Source organism: Ornithodoros turicata, unplaced genomic scaffold (genome assembly GCF_037126465.1).
Source record: "Ornithodoros turicata isolate Travis unplaced genomic scaffold, ASM3712646v1 Chromosome42, whole genome shotgun sequence".
Lineage (NCBI taxonomy): Eukaryota > Metazoa > Arthropoda > Arachnida > Ixodida > Argasidae > Ornithodoros > Ornithodoros turicata.
The window spans coordinates 307,936-314,604 of record NW_026999372.1 but is presented as its reverse complement, the minus strand read 5'-3'; the positions used below and the strand labels follow the sequence as shown (position 1 = coordinate 314,604).

Here is a 6,669-nt window from a genome sequence, read left to right as displayed (position 1 = left end):
AATTGATCAAGGGCACATATTTATGTAGACTGTTGCATTCAGGAGACCATTCGCGAAGTTCAGTGTCAATTTGCAGTCCTGGGGAGTAAATGTCGGGACTAAATGTCGGGTTAGGGGACTAAAATGGAGAGTAATTGCAGGGGAGTAGAAGCTGCAATTACTCCCCGTTTTACTCCTTTTTCTTTCTTAGAGTGATATCAGCACTCATAATGCATGCTACGAACAGGGGTGAAAGCATAGTGGGAACAGGAATTCCTCTCACTCACGAAAGCATATCTGACACATCGCTTACAGAGTTCGAAAGCAGCTAAAATATCGAAGATAAAACGCGAATCACTTGAGGTCCGCAGCCGGTGTCCTCAAACTTCGACGTGTCAAAAGAGACTGACTGATCCGCTGGTGACTTGCGGAAACGCTTCCACTTATGTGCAGTACAATATTGTATGGATTGCAAGAACAATATCTTCAAGGAGGAGCGGCAATTCAAGGTTCGCACGGCACGTGTACCTTGGAGAAATAATTCACAAACGTGTGACATGTGCTAACTATGTTGCAACCCGGGCGAGGTAGCATGTCCCGCGGCGTGGAAAACATGTATAGAATCTTGCTCTGGGAGGAGCAAAAAAAGCTGTGGGAAAGGTCCTCTCAAACCCCTCACGGCTACCTGGATGGTTCTGCAACACCCACCAGATTTTCTCTAAAGGTCCCAAAAAGCTCTAAAAGGCCCGCATAGGCCGGTAGACTCCAACTGATCATTGGTCCATAATTCTAGCTATAGAGCCACTTATCGGTCACTTCCAATACGTAGTTCGGTAGCGATAGTTCGGTAGCAATAGGAGGCAGCTTAGATGGATTTTTAAGCTCCTTCCCAAACACTTATTGGTTCATATTTGTAGCTAGAGAGCTACTTCAAATAATCTCTAGATTTCTAAGCTCTCTCATAGGCCGGTAGACTCAAACTGGTATAGGCCCATGCCTTCTAACTGCTAGCCAGATATATTTCCCACTTCCGATAAGTAGTTCGGAGGGAGCTTATAAATCTAGAGATGTCTAGATATCTAAGCTGCCTCCCAACTACTATTTACAATCCCCAAATCTTGATGGACATCCACTCATTGGTCACTTCCACTCATCTTTGGATTTTTAAGCTCCTTCCCAACCACTTATTGGTTCATATTTGTAGCTAGAGAGCTGCTTCCACTAATCTCTAGATTTCTAAGCTCCCTCATAGGCCGGTAGACTCAAACGGCTATAGATCCATGCTTCTAACTGCTAGCCACATATATTGGTCACTTCCGATAAGTAGTTGGGAAGGAGCTTATCAACCTAGAGATGTCTAGATATTTAAGCTGCCTCCCAACTGCCATTTACAATCCCCAAATCTTGCTGGACATCCACTCATTGGTAACCTCCACTCATCTTTGGATTTTTAACCTCATCCCAACCACTTATTGGTTCATATTTGTAGCTAAAGAGCTGCTTCCACTAATCTCTAGATTTCTAAGCTCCCTCATAGGCCGGTAGACTCAAACTGCTATAGGTCCGTGCTTCTAACTGCTAGCCAAATATATTTCTCACTTCCAATAAGTAGTTCGGAGGGAGCTTATAAATCTAGAGATGTCTAGATATCTAAGCTGCCTCCCAACTACTATTCACAATCCCCAAATCTTGCTGGACATCCACTCATTGGTCACTTCCACTCATCTTTGGATTTTTAAGCTCCTTCCCAACCACTTATTGGTTCATATTTGTAGCTAGAGAGCTGCTTCCACTAATCTCTAGATTTCTAAGCTGCCTCATAGGCCGATAAACTCAAACTGCTATAGGTCCATGCTTCTAACTGCTAGCCAGATATTTTGTTCACTTCCAATAAGTAGTTCGGAGGGAGCTTATAAACCTAGAGATGTCTAGATATCTTAACTGCCTCCTAACTACTATTTACAATCCCCAAATCTTGCTGGACATCCACTCATTGGTCACTTCCACTCATCTTTGGATTTTTAAGCTCCTTCCCAACCACTTATTGGTTCATATTTGTAGCTAGAGAGCTGCTTCCACTAATCTCTAGATTTCTAAGCTCCCTCATAGGCCGATAAACTCAAACTGCTATAGGTCCATGCTTCTAACTGCTAGCCAGATATTTTGTTCACTTCCAATAAGTAGTTCGGAGGGAGCTTATAAATCTAGAGATGTCTAGATATCTAAGCTGCCTCCCAACTACTATTTACAATCCCCAAATCTTGCTGGACATCCACTCATTGGTCACTTCCACTCATCTTTGGATTTTTAAGCTCCTTCCCAACCACTTATTGGTTCATATTTGTAGCTAGAGAGCTGCTTCCACTAATCTCCAGATTTCTAAGCTGCCTCATAGGCCGATAAACTCAAACTGCTATAGGTCCATGCTTCTAACTGCTAGCCAGATAGTTTGTTCACTTCCAATAAGTAGTTCGGAGGGAGCTTATAAACCTAGAGATGTCTAGATATCTTAGCTGCCTCCTAACTACTATTTACAATCCCCAAATCTTGCTGGACATCCACTCATTGGTCACTTCCACTCATCTTTGGATTTTTAAGCTCCTTCCCAACCACTTATTGGTTCATATTTGTAGCTAGAGAGCTGCTTCCACTAATCTCTAGATTTCTAAGCTCCCTCATAGGCCGATAAACTCAAACTGCTATAGGTCCATGCTTCTAACTGCTAGCCAGATATTTTGTTCACTTCCAATAAGTAGTTCGGAGGGAGCTTATAAACCTAGAGATGTCTAGATATCTTAGCTGCCTCCTAACTACTATTTACAATCCCCAAATCTTGCTGGACATCCACTCATTGGTCACTTCCACTGATCTTTGGAATTTTAAGCTCCTTCCCAAACACGTATTGGTTCATATTTGTAGCTCGAGAGCTGCTTCCACTAATCTCTAGATTTCTAAGCTCCCGGGAAAAACATAACCACATAACCACTAAACAACTATCCCGTTATCTTTCGGAACGCTTACCAATTCTTGCCTCTTGTCCCGTTTCGTCCCCGTGTCCGTGAACCTCCCATTCCTGTAACCTGTCTGGAGCCAAGATCCCTTCGTTCACATAATCCTCTCCACACTCAGGCTGTAGAAGCCCGTACGGACCCTTTCTTCCCTCTGGGCTAGTGACCCACAATTCGCAAGAACCTTTAACACGTCACACCTAACCGTTTAAATACCATGCCAATGATGAGGACGGTGCCCAGAAGAAGAACAGTCTCTGTTTGAAATATCGGCGGCTCCTGTCCTGAGGCAACTCCATTCCTGTGTTAGTTTTCGTTCGTCTGCAGAAGAAAAAATATCAAAATGAGCTCAAAGCGCCAAAAGCACCATATTCACTGGAACTTTCCACACGATGTACAAAACGGGTAAGATTGATCTTAGTGCTATTTAATTTCTTAGTCATGAGGCTCTCGAACTATGAATAACTTGTTGCTCTACATTGCAACGAACGTAACCGATGCCTGTTTGCGTAGCACCATACCGCGGAAAAATGAAAAATTTTGGAAGCCTTTATGTAATTCAAGAATTAGAGGAAATCTTCAGTGTCCTATAAAGTTATATTGAACACTCACATAAAACACACACACACACACAAAAAAAACACAAAAACTTGCCCCGAAAAGTGGATATAGCCCCCTATATATAGGCCCCTACACAGCGCAAAGAAGAAAAAACCAAATTCTAACTTGATCTTTAAGCGCACTGTGAATTTTTTGCCGTCCGCACGCGCAGCGCAATCATGCGGTGTTACCATGTTCCGGGTGTGGCAAAATCGAACATTGTAAACAGATTTTCATCTCCTGCCTTCACATGAAAACTAATTGCTATCACTTGATTACGTTTTAACTGTTTGCTTTCATAACAGTGTTAGAATAGCGTGGTGTAGATTGTGGAGCAACCAGATGTGATCGCATTTTTCACCGGACGTGAGGTAGAGGTACGATGCCACGGAGGGAATAGTGCAGTAATCGAGATGTGTTCACACGCGGTGTATAAACGGGAAGAAATAGATATTGCCGGTTGCGAAATCCTCGATCTCAAAATCACGTTCTCGAAACAAGGAAAATCGACGATAATGATTGTTACTTCTTAAGATGGTATACCGCTTTTAAAAACAAGACTCAGTGCACTTAATGATGCGACTTTGCGCAAGCAATCTCTCGGGAGTTAATGCGATTAGAACCCCTCCATGGTATCAGCAGGTTGAACCGAAGAACATCTACATTGGTCAGCAGCGCCAGTCCTGCTGTTTCGACACGGGCCTCAAAATGTACTAGGAATTAGCCTTGAGTGTGTGCGTAAGACACTGAACAACAACACTTTCATCGGTGCGATTTCGGCCGCCCGAAATTATGCGACCGTAGGGAAGGAAACGCTTTAAAGAAACCTGGGAGTAACCGCGGCCCTCTCGACATACTCTGTAAAGTAAATATGGTTTTGTGGCCACGTGAACAAATATACGTCTTAAAAACATGCCAACCGGTCTGTTCTTTACGAGCTCCTATCACTTGCTATTGGCGTGTGACGTGCGGTGAAAAATGCGAGCACATCTAGCTTGCTTCACAATCTACATTCAGCGATTCTAGCAGTGTCATGAACGCAAAAGTTCGGAACGGCTTCAATTCATGGCAAATAGTCATAATGAGGAGACAGAAGCTGAAAGTCCGTTTAGAAAATTCGATTTTGCCACACGCGGAACAAGATGCACCAGCTTGATTACGCTCAGCGTATACCCAGGTAGCACAATCGATCGGGGAGGTATCGGGCCGTTACTGGGAGCAACCGGCCAAAGATATCGGGCACATATCGGCCCCGATATCGCCCCAGTAACTTTTTGCAACATTTGTCGATATCGTAGAGGTATCGGCCATAGATGTCGGGCCGTTGTCCTCTGCCGATATCATCCCAATATTGTACTGGTGTCAGCGCCCGACATCTATCCGATCTCTTACCCGAATATTGTTGTCACATGTATCAGTATCACTGTTTAATACTATGTTTTAAAGCATCACAGACATAAAGGTCAACGTATTGCAGGTACAAAATATTACAAAACAGCACGCATGCTTGACAGTGCTCCTCCAAGATTTGTGTACTTGGTATCTGACTATCAATCGTCCGTCCCCTTGCGCCATTCCGGTCAGCTAACTTTCCTATGCGTCGTCCAATTTCGCCTTCGGTAGCAGAGCTGCACCACCGTTTCGCTGCCTCTGAAAAGAAGTTTGTAGAGTTGTCAATCTACATCCGAATCTAAACCGTACAAGTTGCACATACCCACAACACATCCACGTAGGGAGATTTCCTGGAAAACCTTTTTCTTCTGCAGACCCCTGAGGCTGTATTTTAAGGCAAGGTCATTGGTCAACAAGCATTTCATGATGGGATAACTGAAGAAGGTAGTGGTGCTCGTCCAATGCATGCCAGAAAGTCAACCTGCGGGAGAGGAAGGAGACCACATACTGGGTGTTCAACGAGTGTCGTTTAGCCCTTAGCAACACATTTATTACACTGTAAAATTAAAGAGGACCGGGTCTAAGGCACCTTATTTATATACTTAGATATACGAGTGTTTATAGTATATACCATATATAATATATATAATTTATAGTATACACCACTTTCTTCACGAATGCTGGAAATGAGATTAAAAAAATGCCCTGGCCATCTTCAATTTGTTGCAACAACTCCCTGACCTCCTTTTGTACGTTCCTGTACCTCTTGCAGTGCGACGTTGCTTAATTCGGTCACATCACCGGTGCACCTGCGAATTGGAAAATAGAAGCACGACTGGCGACGCATAGGAGACACGCGCCGCGCGAGCCGACAGCAAAGTGCCTTCCCACAAGAGCGGACGCACTGATACATCAGACAGACAGCAATAGAATTTAAGAGACCGATTCTAATCCCCGAACGCTTACACAACCGTGACAGCGGAGCAAACCAACCAAACACACTTGCACCACTTGCAACTATGCACACTTCTGCAAATAAGCGTTTTGCGTTTACTTTGTCTTCGGAAATCGGCGACGGTTGCACGATAGCGAGGGCATGACAATTTGAATGTACGGCGCTGCATGTACTCTGTCAAATGCCGCAAGAAGTCTTCTACTAACACAACACGTTACAGTTAACCACAGAAGCACACTTTAGCGGCTTCTTACCTGTGAACACGACGAAGTCGTAACTTGGCAAACAACGAAGTTCGTACCGGCAGCCGGGAAACGAGAAACTTCGTTGGGAGAAGCGTGCTCGAAGTTACCGCTGCGCATGCGCAACGCAGCCAATACAAAAAGAAAAACTAAGTGCGGGGACATCACCGCCACCGCGCAGTCTCTCCAGTCTCTCCTCCTCGTCGTTCTCTCTCCCGGTTCTCTTCGCACACCACTCGCCGCTCGGCATGACATCGGCTTCTGACGGGGAGGATCGGCCGATTTTTGCCGCTGGAGCGCCGATCGCTCCCGCGACTGGCCCGATAGGATGTGCTACTTGGGTACACTCTTAGAAATGAACTTCACCACATAGCACGCTCCTAGCCAACCTTAATCCCGAATGACAACGTTCTCGTCCCAGATTTGTTGAAAACGGGAGGAGGAGCCTATTTTGTGCCCATTATGCACGGCACAAAATAGGCTCCTCCTCCCG

General features: G+C 44.7%; 1 long non-coding RNA gene across 4 annotated transcripts; it reads right to left on the bottom strand.

The window, feature by feature from the left end:
* Positions 1-5,001: 5,001 nt before the first annotated feature.
* Positions 5,002-6,296, bottom strand: LOC135374064 (uncharacterized). 4 transcript variants are annotated; one of them, XR_010416741.1, is made up of 3 exons: positions 6,189-6,296; positions 5,302-5,788; positions 5,002-5,237 (listed from the first exon to the last, which is right to left on the bottom strand). It is a non-coding gene; the product is annotated as an uncharacterized LOC135374064 (long non-coding RNA). The 4 variants fall into 4 exon arrangements; XR_010416740.1 differs by having other exon boundaries at positions 5,302-5,460; XR_010416742.1 differs by lacking the exon at positions 6,189-6,296 and having other exon boundaries at positions 5,302-5,460; positions 5,721-5,884.
* Positions 6,297-6,669: the final 373 nt, after the last annotated feature.